Source organism: Bombina bombina, chromosome 6 (genome assembly GCF_027579735.1).
Source record: "Bombina bombina isolate aBomBom1 chromosome 6, aBomBom1.pri, whole genome shotgun sequence".
NCBI lineage: Eukaryota > Metazoa > Chordata > Amphibia > Anura > Bombinatoridae > Bombina > Bombina bombina.
Genome location: NC_069504.1, coordinates 865,067,735 through 865,083,825, shown reverse-complemented (window position 1 = coordinate 865,083,825; position 16,091 = coordinate 865,067,735). Strand labels below are relative to the sequence as shown.

Sequence of the window (16,091 nt, the reverse complement as noted above, 5' to 3'; positions counted from 1 at the left end):
AGTTCTGAGCTTAGATGTCTCGGTACCCCTGTTGGGCTGGTCCTGCGGGTCTGTCTGTTCTTTATGGGCGTTAACCTAGGGGTTGCCTTATCTTTTAATTTAATCCGGTAAGGATGATTTCTATTTGGTCTAAAGCTCATGTTGTGGTGTGATGTTTCCTTCAGGAACTTTCTTCTCTGGAATTGATACTCGCGATTTTGTGGTTGCACTGTTTACTTTGAGGACGTACTTGTCTTATGTTCTGTGTTACTGTTCTTTATCCCTCCATCTCGGGGGAGACTCTATGTGGCCTTGACAGTGCTGAGGCCCTTGGTTTCAGGCTGGTCCTGACTGGGGTCAGATCCTTCTGTCTTGAGGCGTAGTTTAGACACGTGGCGCCTTTTTATGTCCGGTGAGGGCGCCTAATGATCACAATATGATTTGTGTTGTTTACTTGTTGTTTTACAAGCTTCAACTAGCATCCTGAGAGAACTTGATGGTCCGTGGTTGCTTAGGGGCATGGGGGATTGGTTCAGTCCTCATTCGCCTTTTAATCTAGTGGGCTGGGACTCCGTTGAGATCCGCAGCGACATGCTCTGTGTGTTCCGATTTTTCCGGGAACTAGAGTGTTCCTTCGAGTTGTGGGTTGTAGACTTGGAGGATTTAGATCCTTCATACCGCCGTTCTTACGGTTTTGCCTTTCATGGTCTCTTTGGAAGTGTCCTTTTAGGACTTGTTCCTTTTAGAGGATCTCTTCCTTTTGGGTCGAGACTTTCTGGACTTCGTCCGTTTGGCCGCTTAATTAGGAAGTGAAGGCCGTGAGGCTCTGTCTTCCTTCGGGAGTTAGTCGTCTCCATATTAGGGGCAATAGGAGGTGTTGTCTCTTTTTCAAAGCTTTTTGCTTAGGAGATGTTTTTTTGCCTGGGTTTGGGATGCTTTGCATTCTTTTCTCTTGGGTATGGTCCTCTGGAACGTTAATCTGAATGGATTATGGAGACTAGCCTTTCTTTTCTGCTCTCAGTTGATTCTGTTCTCGTTCTCATTTCCCTTTTTGCTGCCCTTGGGGCCTTTGGGCTCCCGAGAAATTGTGTGACTTTGTCACGGCCTAGCACCTTGTTGGGTGGGTGTTGACCTCCGGCCAAGGGTGTTCTCTTCCCTTTGGGCTGGGATTTACGAGTGAGTCCTGTACCCATTCCCCGGTTCTCATCCCCTGTGAGTCTGATTGCTTCAGACGGGGTATCTTGTGTTCCCTGGGGGTGTCGTTCGTTCTAGGACTATTCTGGGTCCAGGGTTCTTGTCTTGGATCCTTCTTGGATGTCTGGAGACTTATGATCCTGTGGACTGGTTCGGGACGACCCAGTTTTTTTCAGGGACCCTATGTTGCGACATAGGGGCTAGCTCATTGGGCTTGCAAGCAGGAAGGCCAGAGTTCACATTCACCTTCGGTTACTGGTTATAGACTTTGAGGCCTGACTTGTCCTTCGGACGGAGTGTGCTCCTCTTCATGGGGAGTTTTTTCTCTGTTTGGTCAACAGTGGGTTCTGGATGATTTTTTCATTCAATCCGTGTTTTGATCATACCATGGCTTCATGTCTTGTGGACATGTACGCTGTTCTTATCTGTGCCCTTCCCTTTCGAGGGGATAGTTTGTCTTTCTTATGAGCTGGGGTTTCCTCTCTCTGGAGGGTCATTGTCCTGCCCTGTGTGTAGGAGGTTGAATCAGGTGGCTTATTTTTGTAAGGGGCAGCACCTGCTGCTCTGTGGGCTCTTTTCCACCTGTTGGAAATTGATCTCACTATGTAGAGACTGTTTAAGAGAGTTGTGACAGGTCTTCCTCTTGATCTATTGCACTTTTCTTTCATGTAATTAGCAAGAGTCCATGAGCTAGTGACATATGGGATATACATTCCTACCAGGAGGGGCAAAGATTCCCAAACCTCAAAATGCCTATAAATACACCCCTCACCACACCCACAAATCAGTTTTACAAACTTTGCCTCCTATGGAGGTGGTGAAGTAAGTTTGTGCTAGATTCTACGTTGATATGCGCTCCGCAGCAGGTTGGAGCCCGGTTTTCCTCTCAGCGTGCAGTGAATGTCAGAGGGATGTGAGGAGAGTATTGCCTATTTGAATGCAGTGATCTCCTTCTACGGGGTCTATTTCATAGGTTCTCTGTTATCGGTCGTAGAGATTCATCTCTTACCTCCCTTTTCAGATCGACGATATACTCTTATATATACCATTTCCTCTACTGATTCTCGTTTCAGTACTGGTTTGGCTTTCTACTACATGTAGATGAGTGTCCTGGGGTAAGTAAGTCTTATTTTCTGTGACACTCTAAGCTATGGTTGGGCACTTTTTATATAAAGTTCTAAATATATGTATTCAAACATTTATTTGCCTTGACTCAGGATGTTCAACATTCCTTATTTCAGACAGTCAGTTTCATATTTGGGATAATGCATATGAATAATTCATTTTTTTCTTACTTTAAAAATTTGACTTTCCCTGTGGGCTGTTAGGCTCGCGGGGGCTGAAAATGCTTCATTTTATTGCGTCATTCTTGGCGCGGACTTTTTTGGCGCAAAAATTATTTTCTGTTTGCGTCATTTTTTGACGTTCTTTTGCGCCAAAAGTGTCGGCGTTCCGGATGTGGCGTCATTTTTGGCGCCAAAAGCATTTAGGCGCCAAATAATGTGGGCGTCTTTTTTGGCGCGAAAAAATATGGGCGTCTTTTTTGGCGCGAAAAAATATGGGCGTCACTTTTGTCTCCACATTATTTAAGTCTCATTGATTTTTTGCTTCTGGTTGCTAGAAGCTTATTCACTGGCATTTGTTTCCCATTCCTGAAACTGTCATTTAAGGAATTTGATCAATTTTGCTTTATATGTTGTTTTTTCTATTACATATTGCAAGATGTCCCACGTTGAAGCTGAGTCAGAAGATACTTCTGGCATATCCCTGCCTGGGGCTGGAGCTACCAAAGCTAAGTGTATCTACTGTAAACTTATGGTATCTGTTCCTCCAGCTGTTGTTTGTACTGTTTTGTCATGACAAACAGTTTATGCAGATAATATTTCCTTTAAGTACTGTTACATTACCTGTTGCTGTTCTGTCAACATCTAATACTCAGAGTGTTCCTGATAACATAAGAGATTTTGTTTTTAAATCCATTAAGAAGGCTATGTCTGTTATTCCTCCTTCTAGTAAATGTAAAAAGTCTTTTAAAACTTCTCATTTTTCAGATGAATTTTTAAATGAACATCATCATTCTGATAATGGTTCTTTTGGTTCAGAGGATTCTGTCTCAGAGGTTGATGCTGATAAATCTTCATATTTATTTAAAATGAAATTTATTCGTTCTTTACTTAAAGAAGTCCTAATTGCATTAGAAATTGAGGATTCTGGTCCTCTTGATACTAAATCTAAACGTTTAGATAAGGTTTTTAAATCTCCTGTAGTTATTCCAGAAGTTTTTCCTGTCCCTAGTGCTATTTCTAAAGTAATTTCCAGGGAATGGAATAATTTGGGTAATTCATTTACTTCTTCTTAACGTTTTAAGCAATTATATCCTGTGCCATCTGACAGATTAGAGTTTTGGGACAAAATCCCTAAAGTTGATGGGGCTGTCTCTACTCTTGTTAATCGTACTATTCCTACGGCAGATGGTACTTCCTTAAGGATCCTTTAGATAGGAAAATTGAATCCTTTCTAAGAAAAGCTTACTTGTGTTCAGGTAATCTTCTTAGACCTGCTATATCTTTAGCGGATGTTGCTGCAGCTTCATCTTTTGGTTAGAAGCTTTAGCGCAACAAGTAACAGATCATAATTCTCATAGCATTTTTATTCTTCAACATGCTAATAATTTTATTTGTAATGCCATCTTTGATATCATTAGAGTTGATGTCAGGTATATGTCTCTAGCTATTTTAGCTAGAAGAGCTTTATGGCTTAAGACTTGGAATGCTGTTATATCTTCTAAGTCTACTCTGCTTTCCCTTTCTTTCCAGGGTAATGATCGTTTTCATTCCTTTTGTTACAACAAGGAACAAAAACCTGATCCTTCATCCTCAGGAGCGGTATCAGTTTGGAAACCATCTCCAGTCTGGAATAAATCCAAGCCTTTTTAGAAAATCAAAGCCAGCTCCTAAGTCCACATGAAGGTGCGGTCTTCATTCCAGCTCAGCTGGTAGGGGGCAGATTACGTTTTTTCTAAGAAATTTGGATCAATTCCGTTCACAATCTTTGGATTCAGAACATTGTTTCAGAAGGGTACAGAATTGGCTTCAAGATAAGGCCTCCTGCAAAGAGATTTTTTTCTTTCCCGTGTCCCAGTAAACCCAGCGAAGGCTCAAGCATTTCTGAAATGTGTTTCAGATCTAGAGTTGACTGGAGTAATTTTGCCAGTTCCAGTTCGGGAACAGGGACTGGGGTTTTATTCAAATCTCTTCATTGTACCAAAGAAGGAAAATTCCTTCAGACCAGTTCTGGATCTAAAAATATTGAATTGTTATGTAAGGATACCAACATTCAAAATGGTAACTGTAAGGACTATCCTGCCTTTTGTTCAACAAGGGCATTATATGTCTACTATAGATTTACAGGATGCATATCTGCATATTCCGATTCATCCAGATCACTATCAGTTTCTGAGATTCTCTTTCCTAGATAAGCATTACCAGTTTGTGGCTCTGCCGTTTGGCCTAGCTACAGCTCCAAGAATTTTTTACGAAGGTTCTCGGTGCCCTTCTGTCTGTAATCAGAGAACAGGGTATTGTGGTATTCCTTATTTGGACGATATCTTGGTACTTGCTCAGTCTTCATATTTAGCAGAATCTCATTCGAATCGACTTGTGTTGTTTCTTCAACATCATGGTTGGAGGATCAATTTACCAAAAAGTTCATTGATTCCTCAGACTTAGGTAACCTTTTTAGGTTTTCAGATAGATTCAGTATCCATGACTCGATCTTTGATAGACATGAGACATCTAAAGTTGATATCAGCTTGTCGAAACCTTCAGTCACAATCTTTTCCTTCGGTAGCCTTATGCATGGAAATTCTAGGTCTTATGACTGCGGCATCGGACGCGATCCCCTTTGCTCGTTTTCACATGCGGCCTCTTCAGCTCTGTATGCTGAACCAGTGGTGCAGGGATTACACAAAGATATCTCAATTAATATCTTTAAAACCGATTGTACGACACTCTCTGACGTGGTGGACAGATCACCATCGTTTAGTTCAGGGGGCTTCTTTTTGTTCTTCCGACCTGGACTGTAATTTCATCAGATGAGAGTCTTACAGGTTGGGGAGCTGTGTGGGGGTCTCTGACAGCACACGGGGTTTGGGAATCTCAGGAGGTGAGATTACCGATCAATATTTTGGAACTCCGTGCAATTTTCAGAGCTCTTCAGTCTTGGCCTCTTCTGAAGAGAGAATGGTCAATATTTTGGAACTCCGTGCAATTTTCAGAGCTCTTCAGTCTTGGCCTCTTCTGAAGAGAGAATGGTTCATTTGTTTTCAGACAGACAATGTCACAACTGTGGCTTACATCAATCATCAAGGAGGGACTCACAGTCCTCTGGCTATGAAAGAAGTATCTCAAATTCTAGTTTGGGCGGAATCCAGCTCCTGTCTAATCTCTGCGGTTCATATTCCAGTAATAGACAATTGGGAAGCGGATTATCTCAGTCGCCAAACGTTGCATCCGGGCGAATGGTCTCTTCACCTAGAGGTATTTCTTCAGATTGTTCAAATGTGGGAACTTCCAGAAATAGATCTGATGGCTTCTCATCTAAACAAGAAACTTCCCAGGTATCTGTCCAGATCCCGGGATCCTCAGGCGGAGGCAGTAGATGCATTATCACTTCCTTGGAAGTATCATCCTGCCTATATCTTTCCGCCTCTAGTTCTTCTTCCCAGAGTAATCTCCAAGATTCTGAAGGAATGCTCGTTTGTTCTGCTGGTAGCTCCAGCATGGCCTCACAGGTTTTGGTATGCGGATCTTGTCCGGATGGCCTCTTGCCAACCGTGGACTCTTCCGTTAAGACCAGACCTTCTGTCGCAAGGTCCTTTTTTCCATTAGGATCTCAAATCCTTAAATTTAAAGGTATGGAGATTGAACGCTTGATTCTTGGTCAAAGAGGTTTCTCTGACTCTGTGATTAATACTTTGTTACAGGCTCGTAAATCTGTATCTAGAGAGATATATTATAGAGTCTGGAAGACTTATATTTCTTAGTGTCTTTCTCATCATTTTTCCTGGCATTCTTTTAGAATTCCGAGAATTTTACAGTTTCTTCAGGATGGTTTAGATAAAGGTTTGTCCGCAAGTTCCTTGAAAGGTCAAATCTCTGCTCTTTCTGTTCTTTTTCACAGAAAGATTGCTAATCTTCCTGATATTCATTGTTTTGTACAGGCTTTGGTTCGTATAAAACCTGTCATTAAGTCAATTTCTCCTCCTTGGAGTTTGAATTTGGTTCTGGGGGCTCTTCAAGCTCCTCCGTTTGAACCTATGCATTCATTGGACATTAAATTACTTTCTTGGAAAGTTTTGTTCCTTTTGGCCATCTCTTCTGCCAGAAGAGTCTCTGAATTGTCTGCTCTTTCTTGTGAGTCTCCTTTTCTGATTTTTCATCAGCATAAGGCAGTGTTGCGAACTTCTTTTGAATTTTTACCTAAGGTTGTGAATTCCAACAACATTAGTAGAGAAATTGTAGTTCCTTCATTTTGCCCTAATCCTAAGAATTCTAAGGAGAAATCATTGCATTCTTTGGATGTTGTTAGAGCTTTGAAATATTATGTTGAAGCTACTAAGACTTTCCGAAAGACTTCTAGTCTATTTGTTGTCTTTTCCGGTTCTAGAAAAGGCCAGAAAGCTTCTGCCATTTCTTTGGCATCTTGGTTGAAATCTTTAATTCATCATGCCTATGTTGAGTCGGGTATAACTCCGCCTCAGAGGATTACAGCTTATTCTACTAGGTCAGTTTCTACTTCCTGGGCGTTTAGGAATGAAGCTTCGGTTGATCAAATTTGCAAAGCAGCAACTTGGTCTTCTTTGCATACTTTTACTAAATTCTACCATTTGATGTGTTTTCTTCTTCTGAAGCAGTTTTTGGTAGAAAAGTACTTCAGGCAGCGGTTTCAGTTTGAATCTTCTTCTTATGTTTTCATTTAAACTTTATTTTGGGTGTGGATTATTTTCAGCAGGAATTGGCTGTCTTTATTTTATCCCTCCCTCTCTAGTGACTCTTGCGTGGAAAGATCCACATCTTGGGTAGTCATTATCCCATACGTCACTAGCTCATGGACTCTTGCTAATTACATGAAAGAAAACATAATTTATGTAAGAACTTACCTGATAAATTCATTTCTTTCATATTAGCAAGAGTCCATGAGGCCCACCCTTTTTGTGGTGGTTATGATTTTTTTGTATAAAGCACAATTATTCCAATTCCTTATTTTTGATGCTTTCACACTTTTGTCTTATCACCCCACTTCTTGGCTATGCGTTAAACTGATTTGTGGGTGTGGTGAGGGGTGTATTTATAGGCATTTTGAGGTTTGGGAAACTTTGCCCCTCCTGGTAGGAATGTATATCCCATACGTCACTAGCTCATGGACTCTTGCTAATATGAAAGAAATGAATTTATCAGGTAAGTTCTTACATAAATTATGTTTTCTCTGTTCCAGGTCTTAAGGGGTTCTCCTTGGGAGTGCCTTATTTTGGAGGAGCGGATTGGGTTGGCACCCGAGCTCTGTTGGGGTGGGTGAGTCCCCCCTTTTTCTTTCCATTTCCTGGGGGCTTGTGGTTGGGGTCTTTCTGTCCCCCCTGTCTATCAGACATGTCTGTCGCTTGGGCTGGTCCAGTGTTGGAGCAGGATCTGAGATCTGTTGCTCTGCCATTTCGTCCTTGGAGCATTCCACGTTCAAGATTTGTGGGAAGGACTGGCGGCTCTTAGATAACCTGCAACGTTATACGCTGGTTAGTGGATACTTAGCAATCTGAAGGATCTTATCTTCAGTTGCTTTCTACTTGCCCTGCAAGTATTTAAGTTTCAGGGTCATATTTAGGTGACTGCAGCGGGCAGTGTTTTTGCTTCAGGTGTTGTTCGTCAGACCTATCTGAGCTTGCTGCACAAGGTTTCGTTTCTGAATATTTTGGTATTCTGAGCTACCTTTTTACGACTTGGGGACCTTCGTCTTCAGTTGCTTTCTAGAGTGCGGTTGCACTGTGTTAGGGGAAGATTCTCTCTCTATGTTTCAGACTCCTGGCCTTTCTGGGGTTTGGGCATTGCCTCCCCTTGTTTCTATGAGACTGGTTTTCCGCCTCTTGAGGTTGATAAAATGAGCAGCGCCTTGAAGTCCCTTAAGGGGGATTAGCCACGCTTTACAAGTAAAATCATGTTTTCTCCATGTTTTTTCTTCTTTGTGGAAGAATACGGTAGTTTGTTCCCTTTCTTTAGTAAGGGGTGTGTTGTTTGGAGACCGACTGCTGGGCGACGGGGTCTCTTGGAGACTCTTGACTCAGTCGAGTCAAGTTCCTGCGGTCTCTAGCAAGGCTTGTGGACTATCTGCGGGTCAGTGTCCTTGGGCCTTTTCCTTCTTTTTTCTCAAAGTTGTTCTCCGGTTCGGACGAAGCGGGATTTAGTTGGGTAGGGGTTTTCAGGCCTGGTGCCCTCAGAATGGGCCGCCTCTAGTACCCTCCCGTTTTTGCATTCAGTGTCCTCTATAGCTTGGGTATTGTTTTCCCATAAGTAATGAATGCATCTGTGGACTCTTTCCATTTATGAAGAAAAACTTTAACTATGCTTACCTGATAATTTTCTTTTCTTCAGATGGAAAAGTCCACAGCTCCCCGCCCATATTTTTTCTGTGGGGCGTCTGTTATTTTTGTTCTTCTGGCACCTTTTTACCTTGATATTTATTCTACTGTTCCTTGTTCTCTCAGCAGAATGACTGGGGGATGAGGGAAGTGGGAGAGGTATTTAAGCCTTTGGCTGGTGTGTCTTTGCCTTCTCTTGGTGGCCAGGTTCTGAATTCCCAAAAGTAATGAATGCAGCTGTGGACTCTTTCCATCTGAAGAAAAGAAAATGATCAGGTAAGCATAATTTTTGTTTTTTTCACACACCTTTAGGACTTGTACAACTTTTTTTTTCTTGCGGTTTCGGAGTCCTAAAAACAGGAGGAGAAGAAATAATACCAGTTGGGGGGAATTGGTTACCCAGGACCAGGGTTTATTTTACCATTAATATTTTATCTGGGATTACTCCCTGACCCTCAGCCAAATTAATTTTATAATAAGTCAACAACTGTGCATTAATTAAAACACATATGTGCATATCTATATATTTTAAAAACATATGTGAAAATTCTTAATTTATTCAATCATACAGTTTAGCCACAGGATCAATCTAATCTCGCTTATGTAGTATAATGACCTTGCAGTGCTATATAGGGGGTAGATAACAATGCTAAAATGTCAGGGAGGTCCGGTGATGCCTACCAAGTATTGACTTAATGTTTGTCAAGCAAAAATGTACAACTTACCGCCAGTAGCGACTGGGGTGCAATAGCGGTATAAACAGGATATATCTATCTCCGCTTAGCAGCCAAACTTTTGTTTATTATTATAGAAGATGATCTCAGTACCTGTGTGCCTGTGTGATTGTCATACTCGGTCATTTATCTGGCGTGACAGCTAAACAGGAAGTAGTAAACAAAGCATCTGGTTGTTATGGATACCACCTGCTACTAGGATAATGTCTATCAGACTTTCTAAAGCAGTAGTCAGCAACAAAGTAGCCATATTGGGAATCTTAGTAGATCCTTATAAGGTATGCTCCTCTGTGCGGTGGTATGGTACTGTTATGGCTGATAAGCGAGTAAACTTCACCAAGTGCAGCAGGAAGGGTCCCATGACACTTTAGTTATTAACTACGTATAGCTTCTTAGCGCAATAAGTTATACGATTACATGGGAATACATAGTGCTACATTAGGGGGTGGGGGGGGTTTATACCAATGAGGCATATTTGAACAATTTAATAGCATGCTGGGAAATTTAACTTTGCACTCATACTGTTTATGCTGGGGTAATTCCCGCTATTTGGCCTTTTTCTAAACTGGACCTATTCGTTTTATATTCAATCAGGTGTGAATATGAGTATCAGAATAAGTCCTATTGACTGTAATGGTACTAAGTCTATGAGATTCAGATTAATAGTGTTAATCCCAGACATGAAAGCATAGACGAAGAGTATAAACAGTAAACATCAATCAAACATTAAGTCTAGTGAACCATCACTTATTATATACCTTGTGCCAACCCTAAATGGTGTCAAGTAGCCTCACTATAGATCATTGGTTACCCGTGACACAGGTACTGAGAACATCTTCTATAATAATACACAAAAGTTTGGCTGCTAAGAAGAGATAGATATATCCTGTTTATATTGCACACCAGCCGCTACTAGTGGTATGTTATAAGTTTTTGCTGGACAGACATTAAGTCAATACTTGGTAGGCATTACCGGACCTCCCTGACATTTTAGCATTGCTATCTACCCCCTATATAGCCCTCCAAGGTCATTATACCACATAAGTGAGATTAGATTGATTCTGTGGCTAACCTGCATGATTGTATCAGTTACATTTTTTCACATATAATGTTTTTAAATATGGTAGAACGTTAGAGGATTGGGGGTGACAGAGTTATATAGTTACAGGAATTGTCTAAATATAACTGTATTTATATGTTGAATACATAGATTCTTTATAATATTATTAGAAGACAATGCCTGTTGTGGAGTCTTAGTTTAGGCAGAACTAAACAACTAGTGTAACTAATTGTATAAGAGAATACAATGTAGTATTTAGAAACAAGCTCCACAAATACAAATTAATAATACACTCTGCATCTAATATGGTAGATTACATAGAGAAATGTCTGTTAAAAAGTTCCATCACATTCATTCTTTCTATATTTTATTGCTTAAACTAGGAACACACATGCATACAATAGCTTGAGCAAAAAGAATTAAAAACACTTAAACCAGGTAAATAATAAATCTCAAGATGCTGAAATAAATATCTGCTATATTTTTCTGACGGCCAACAAACTATATATTAAGCGAAAATATACTAAGCCCTTACAATCCGAGGGCTATATTACGTTTAACAATTAAGGCTAAGATTGAAGGCTGAAAGATTAGCATAAGTATTAGTATATATCAACAAGCCATTAAATAAACCTGGTAAGCGGTTAAAAATTAGACAACAAGGAGAGACAGAGCTACTCCTGTCGGACCCCTGACGTGCGTTTCACAAAGAACGCTTCCTCAGTGAATATGCACATATGTGTTTTAATTAATGCACAGTTGTTAATGTCACAGGTTGTTAATATTTGATGAACTGATGCACTGTGTAGTTAAGTCATGGTTGTTTGTTTGTATTGCCATGGCAATGTTTTTTGGCGCAAGGAGCAGGGTTTATTGCCTATTTAAGACACACTGTTTGCTGTTACACACATGGTCTGAGGAAGGGACTGCTGACCCCAAAACGTCACCACTATGCAATAAATTTGCTATTGCTTTCTCTGCACAAATCCAGTTAGTGAAGTCCTTTTGTTCTTATTATTATACCCTTCGATCTGGCACCCTGGTTGCTGACCACTACTTGGAAGGTGAGAGTGCAGATACCTGTGGAATAAAAATAAATAAAGATACAAGAGTTTAGCAAATGACTCCAGAAGGAGAAACCACTCTAAGTAGGCCTTGCACCTAACTGGGCAAGTAACAACAGTTATATCGCAGATAGACATGACTCTATCTGATCCCACATTTAAATTCTTATGGCTTCAGCATCGGACGCGATCCCCTTTGCTCGTTTTCACATGAGACTTCTACAGCTTTGTATGCTGAATCAATGGTGCAGGGATTATACTCGGATATCACAATTGATATACTTTAAATCCCAACATTCAACTCTCTCTCTGACTTGGTGGTTAGATCGTCATCATATTTTCAGGGCTCTTCAGGTTTGGCCTCTGTTGAAGAGAGAACCATTCATTTGTTTTCAGACAGACAATTTCACAACTGTGGCATAAGTCAATCATCAGGGTGCGACTCGCAGTCCCCTAGCTATGAAAGCAGTATCTTGGATACTTTCTTGGGAATACAGCTCTTGTCTAATTTCTGCGGTGCATATCCCAGGTGTAGACAATTGGGAAGCGGATTATCTCAGCCATCAGACCTTACATCCGGGGGCGTGGTCTCTCCATCCAGATGTATTTTATCAAATTGTACAGTTGTGGGGTCTTCCAGAAATAGATCTGATGGCTTCTCATCAAAACAAGAAACTTCCCAGGTACCTGTCCAGGCCCTGGGATCCTCAGGCAGAGATGGTGGATGCTTTAGCAGTTCCTGGGTTTTACCAACCTGCTTATATCTTTCCGCCTCTAGTTCTTCTTCCAAGAGTGATCTCCAAGATCATTATGGAACAATCGTATATGTTTCTGATAGCACGTATGCATATCTTGTTCGTATGTCCAGTTGCCAGCCTTGGCCACTTCCTCTAAGACCCACCTTCTGTCTCAATGGCCGTTTTTCCATCAGGATCTCAACTTGTTATATTTGAAGGTATGGAAATTGAACGTTTAGTCATAGAGGTTTCTCTGACTCGGTGATTAATACTATGCTACAGGCTCGTAAGTCTGTTTCAAGAAAGATTTATTATCGAGTTCGGAAAACCTATATTTCATGGTGTTCTCATAAATTCTCTTGGCATTCTTTTAGAATTCCTAGAATTTTACAGTTTCTTCAGGATGGTTTGGATAAAGGTTTGTCTGCAAGTACTTTGAAGGGACAAATCTCTGCTCTGTCTGTTTTATTTCATAGAAAGATTGCTAAGCTTCCTGATATTCACAGTTTTGTTCAGGCTTTGGTTCGTATCAAGCCTGCTATTAAATCAATCTCTCCTCCTTGGAGTCTTAATTTGGTTTTGAAGACTTTGCAGGCTCCTCCTGTTGAGCCTATGCATTCTTTGGATATTAAACTACTTTCTTGGAAAGTGTTGTTTCTTTTGGCTATCTCTTCAGCTAGAAGAGTTTCTGAATTGTCTGCTCTCTCTTGTGAGTCTCCTTTTCTTATTTTCCATCAGGATAAGGCTGTCTTGCGGACTTCGTTTAAATTTATTCCTAAAGTTGTGAATTCTAACAGTAATAGGAAAATTGTTGTTCCCTCTTTGTGTCCTAATCCTAAGAATTCTTTGGAGAGATCCTTACATTCTCTGGATGCTGTAAGAGCTTTGAAATATGTTGAAGCTACTAAAGATTTCAGGAAGACTTCTAGTCTATTTGTTGTCTTCTCTGGTTCTAGGAAAGGTCAGAAAGCTTCTGCCTTTTCTTTGGCATCTTGTTTAAAGCTTTTGATTCATTTGGAGGCGGGACAGTCCCCACCTCAGAGGATCACAGCACATTCTACTAGATCAGTCTCCACTTCTTGGGCTTTTAAGACTGAAGCTTTTGTTAATCAGATTTGCAAAGCAGCAACTTGGTCTTCTTTGCATACATTTACCAAATTTGACCATTTTTATGTATTTGCTTCTTCTGAAGCAGTCTTTGTTAGAAAAGTTCTTCAGGCAGCTGTTTCAGTTTGATTCTTCTGCTAATGTTTTACGTTTTTTTTTTTTCTTTCAATTTATGAGTAAAACTTATTTTTTGTGGATTTATTTTTTCAGCGGAAAATGGCTGTTTTTATTTTATCCCTCCCTTTCTAGTGACTCTTCTGTGGACTTCCACATCTTGGGTATTTCTAGGATTTTATATATCTTTTGCTATTTTTGTATTTTTGGTACCTTTTTTGGAATTTTTTGGCTTCTTTTAAGGAAACAGGAATCCAGTTTTATTGCCTCTACATACACATTTTATACAATTTTTTTTGTATCAAGAACAGTACCACACAAAGTCTTTGTTCACAGCCACATTTTCTATATCTTTTATGACTTTTAATTTTGAAGACACATCAGGAGATTGCTGTTATCAACAATATTTCTCTTGTTAAGTGTATCCAGTCCACGGATCATCCATTACTTGTGGGATATTCTCCTTCCCAACAGGAAGTTGCAAGAGGATCACCCACAGCAGAGCTGCTATATAGCTCCTCCCCTCACTGCCATATCCAGTCATTCTCTTGCAACTCTCAACTAAGATGGAGGTCGTAAGAGGACTGTGGTGTTTTATACTTAGTTTATTTCTTCAATCAAAAGTTTGTTATTTTTAAATGGTACCGGAGTGTACTGTTTATCTCAGGCAGTATTTAGAAGAAGAATCTGCCTGCGTTTTCTATGATCTTAGCAGAAGTAACTAAGATCCTTTGCTGCTCTTACATATTCTGAGGAGTGAGGTAACTTCAGAGGGGGAATAGCGTGCAGGTTTTCCTGCAATAAGGTATGTGCAGCTAAAATATTTTTCTAGGGATGGAATTTGCTAGAAAATGCTGCTGATACCGAAGTAATGTAAGTAAAGCCTTAAATGCAGTGATAGCGACTGGTATCAGGCTTATTAATAGAGATACATACTCTTATAAAAGTGTATTTTAAAACGTTTGCTGGCATGTTTAATCGTTTTTTACATATGTTTGGTGATAAAACTTATTGGGGCCTATTTTTTTCCACATGGCTGGCTTGAATTTTGCCTAGAAACAGTTCCCTGAGGCTTCCCACTGTTGTAATATGAGTGGGAGGGGCCTATTTTGGCGTTTTTTTGCACAGCAAAAATTACAGACACAGACATCCAGCTTCTTCCTGCATGATCCAGGACTTCTCTGAAGGGCTCAAAAGGCTTCAAAAGTCGTATTGAGGGAGGTAAAAAGCCAAAGTAGAGCTGTGGCAGTTGTTGTGACTGTTTAAAAAACGTTTTTGTCAATTGTTGTTCCGTTTTTGGTATTAAGGGGTTAATCATCCATTTGCAAGTGGGTGCAATGCTCTGCTAACTTATTACATACACTGTAAACATTTCGTTAGTGTAACTGCATTTTTTCACTGTTATTTCAAAATTTGGGAAAATTTGTGTTTCTTAAAGGCGCAGTAACGTTTTTTATATTGCTTGTAAACTTGTTTTAAAGTGTTTTCCAAGCTTGCTAGTCTCATTGCTAGTCTGTTTAAACATGTCTGACACAGAGGAACCTACTTGTTCATTATGTTTGAAAGCCATGGTGGAGCCCCATAGGAGAATGTGTACTAAATGTATTGATTTCACCTTAAACAGTAAAGATCAGTCTTTATCTATAAAAGAATTATCACCAGAGGGTTCTGTCGAGGGGGAAGTTATGCCGACTAACTCTCCCCACGTGTTAGACCCTTCGCCTCCCGCTCAGGGGACGCACGCTAATATGGCGCCAATTACATCAGGGACGCCCATAGCGATTACCTTGCAGGACATGGCTGCAATCATGAATAATACCCTGTCAGAGGTATTATCTAGATTGCCTGAATTAAGAGGCAAGCGCGATAGCTCTGGGGTTAGGAGAGATACAGAGCGCGCAAATGCTGTTAGAGCCATGTCTGATACTGCGTCACAGTATGCAGAACATGAGGACGGAGAGCTTCAGTCTGTGGGTGACATCTCTGACTCGGGGAAACCTGATTCAGAGATTTCTAATTTTAAATTTAAGCTTGAGAACCTCAGTGTATTGCTTGGGGAGGTATTAGCTGCTCTGAATGACTGTAACACAGTTGCAATTCCAGAGAAATTGTGTAGGCTGGATAGATACTATGCGGTGAAGGTGTGTACTGATGTTTTTCCTATACCTAAAAGGCTTACAGAAATTATTAGCAAGGAGTGGGATAGACCCGGTGTGCCCTTTTCCCCACCTCCTATATTTAGAAAAATGTTTCCAATGGACGCCACTACACGGGACTTATGGCAGACGGTCCCTAAGGTGGAGGGAGCAGTTTCTACTTTAGCAAAGCGTACCACTATCCCGGTTGAGGACAGATTTGTGCTTTTTCAGATCCAATGGATAAAAAATTGGAGGGTTACCTTAAGAAAATGTTTATTCAACAAGGTTTTATTTTACAGCCCCTTGCATGCATTGCGCCTGTCACTGCTGCAGCGGC

At 40.6% G+C, this 16,091-nt stretch overlaps 1 protein-coding gene across 4 annotated transcripts in view; it reads left to right on the top strand.

Moving 5' to 3' along the window:
- Positions 1–16,091, top strand: part of MINK1 (misshapen like kinase 1) — a 675,211-nt gene that overhangs the window by 168,923 nt on the left and 490,197 nt on the right. The gene's annotated exons all lie outside the window — the stretch shown is intronic.